The following is a 3,014-nucleotide window of genomic DNA, read 5'->3' as shown; positions in this document are numbered from 1 at the left end:
AACAGTTTTTGTCATTCAATTTTAACAATAAAAAGTTATCAACGAAATCAGCTTCGAATTAGCGACGGCAACGCTGTGTCAATATTTAGTAACTTCCGGTGAACTTCCGGTAAAAACGAAAGTAGAATTCATGGAGTAATGGTACGGTAAACAAAGTTGACCTTTTTTCAACAGATGTTGACCGAATATCCGAATATTCGTTCGGAAGGGTGACCGAATATTCGAATACCGAAATCGGTATTCGTTGCCATCCCTAGTTTTTATTTACTAGTGTTAAAGTTGCCCCTGCCCATGTGTTTGGTTTTTTTGGTGTTTCGTTGGGCGCAGTGTAGTAGTTACTTTCCTTACTCGGGGTTCAAAATCTATAACGTTCAATAGATAAATGTCTCCAGATTTTCAGTAGAGTAGATAGAAATTACTGCGAGTGGTTTAGAAAATTAATAATGATACAAGTAGTGTATAAAATGAATAATATTACAAGTAGAGTAGATAGTGGATAACAATACAAGTAAAATAGATTACGAATAAATAAATAAGTATCATTCAATACCAATGTTCAGACCGGTGTCGGTTCGCCTAGAGTGACGTGTGTTGTTTCCTGTATTTAGCCCTTAAATAATATTGATAGTTCGTTCGCACTTTTGTGTTTGAAAAGTCTTTTCGCTTAGCTCAAGGGAATATTGATAACAACAAGTGAGTGTCGGTAATATTAATACACTGATGTGTGTGAATGTTTATTTCCTTGTATAAACTGTGATCAATGTCATAATAGATATGTTTTACCCTTCTAAACACTATGAGGAATGTAAAAATGGATACAGTACACCCGGAGTCCCAGTCTGACCAGCGCCATAGAGTTGGGGGGGGGGGTACCAAACCCTGGTAACAAACGACCTGCTGGGGTGTGTGCGAAGTAAACATTCACTCAATTACAACAATTTTATTATCACAAGAGTGAATAAGAGTGAATTATTGAGTCGCGATCTGAGAAAACTGGGCATAATGTATGTGCGTAAAAGTGTCGTCCCAGATTAGCCTGTGCAGTCCACACAAGCTAATCAGGAATGGACAATGCAATGTTGGGTCTAATAATAAACACCGTACTTTCGATTTCAAACTTTTACTCAAGATACGAGAGATAACAACAAAAGTGGCCGAGCATGCATATGTATAGCGATTTTACCCGCTACCCCTAATTTGGTAAATAAACACATACCTGGTTTAAGTCACACTGGTGTGCGACCACTATAGTTATTGCCGTGCACCATCAATAATTCAGAGTTACCTTCCTTACTTTCATGTCATGAATGTTGGGTCCTCCTCTGTATCCTCGGCTATTTCCGTAAAAATTGCCATATATGGAAGTTGCAAAATCGTCTACTAATGTTAATCGCCTATGTTTGTAAATTCAAGTGTGACGTTGTCAACCTGAAAGTGGTAGCTGATGCAGTTTCATTTCACCAACGGTAAGGTGTACTGTGTAAAGCGTACCGTGTACGTACATTTGATACATGTGGCGAATTTAGTTTTGAAAGTTACAAAAGCGAATTGCAGTCTAACTAATTTGAAAGATATCAACTTCAAAGTTAAAAGTGGAAATTGAACTTGTAAAACTGAGATAATCAAAAGACCGATTAAAAGCAACATTTTATATTAAAACAAATCTATTCAGTGCGATTTAAGTATAAATTGTCACGTTGACAAGGCTGGATTTTTGGCAACGAATAGCTTCCATAGAAGTTACCCGTTTGAAATCGTTTTGCTCTGTCGCAAGCGAGTCTGTCAACCTTTAATTATAAGTGAGTAACATCGTTATGAGGTCCTCTTCTGAGTTTGTTAAAAATATACCATTGATGTTAAAACTTGCTACGCTCTTGGGATTACATTATTTATATAGACTGATATATTAAATCACTTATATTCTTCTATTTAAACGCATCTTAAGACATTGCAACATCGTATTAACGTATACGGCTGTGTATTCTAAAAGGTGGAATGTTTAAATAGTCAACATAGGAGAGAATATGCTAATCACGGTTTCCGATTTACAATTTACAAAACCACGCCCCTTTACACACCTAGAAAATCAAATGAAAAAATCTATTCTTATGTTAAGTTTAAAATTAAAGAGGAACTTGCTTCGGAAAACGGCTAACATGAAAAAGATTTTGACTTTTGAAGAGGGCTGGTAGATTAAGACACAGCCACGGTCAATTTATGATTGATGCAGTTTTTGCCGATCGCTCCACTACTTAAACAATAATAATATTCAAATAACTTCCAAATAAGGCGGATTTATGCACTGCATCGGTAGCTTAAATTCAGACATTGCAGCATGAGGAAACTTTTTCCGCCGTCAGCACTTGGCGTTCTAATAAATTACTTTTTTATTAATAGAAATATAGATATCACTAATAAATATGTATTGTACTAATAATAGATTCATCATTCACATTTTCCGAAAAGGAACACGGTGTAAATAGTATGCAAACACAAGTGTAACACAGCATTAATTGTTTATTTTGTTATAATAAAATCACAACACATAATATTTTTCATCACACTTTTTAGCATGAGAAAAAAACTCATTTTACAGGTACAATAACATTAATAAATAACTGTACACTAATTTGTTTAATTCAAACGTGCAACATCTGTAACATATTAAGCTCTGAATAGGTTAACATCAAATACGTGGTGTCGTAACCAGATCAAACATTCACGTGTCAAACGAAAGTAGCTTTTTGTGCAAAGAAGTATATCATACAAATAACATGCATACACAGGGACACATGTTCGCTTAAAGGCAATCCCAGTTCAAACCAATGACTTTCTTGGTGTTTAAAACTAACTCATTTTTTTAAACAATTTTATGTGAGTTATTGACAGGAGCGCTTAGTGTTCATAATGTCCATTGCTTTATCTGCAATAGGTGTCTCGTGAGATTTTATAGGCGACAAGTGATAGAAGACGGATCACGGAAGATTGTACTCAATATACATTGGAGTAGAGGA

The sequence above is a fragment of the Dreissena polymorpha genome, chromosome 7 (assembly GCF_020536995.1).
Source record: "Dreissena polymorpha isolate Duluth1 chromosome 7, UMN_Dpol_1.0, whole genome shotgun sequence".
In the NCBI taxonomy this organism is placed as follows: domain Eukaryota; kingdom Metazoa; phylum Mollusca; class Bivalvia; order Myida; family Dreissenidae; genus Dreissena; species Dreissena polymorpha.
Note: the sequence above shows the minus strand (reverse complement) of the source record.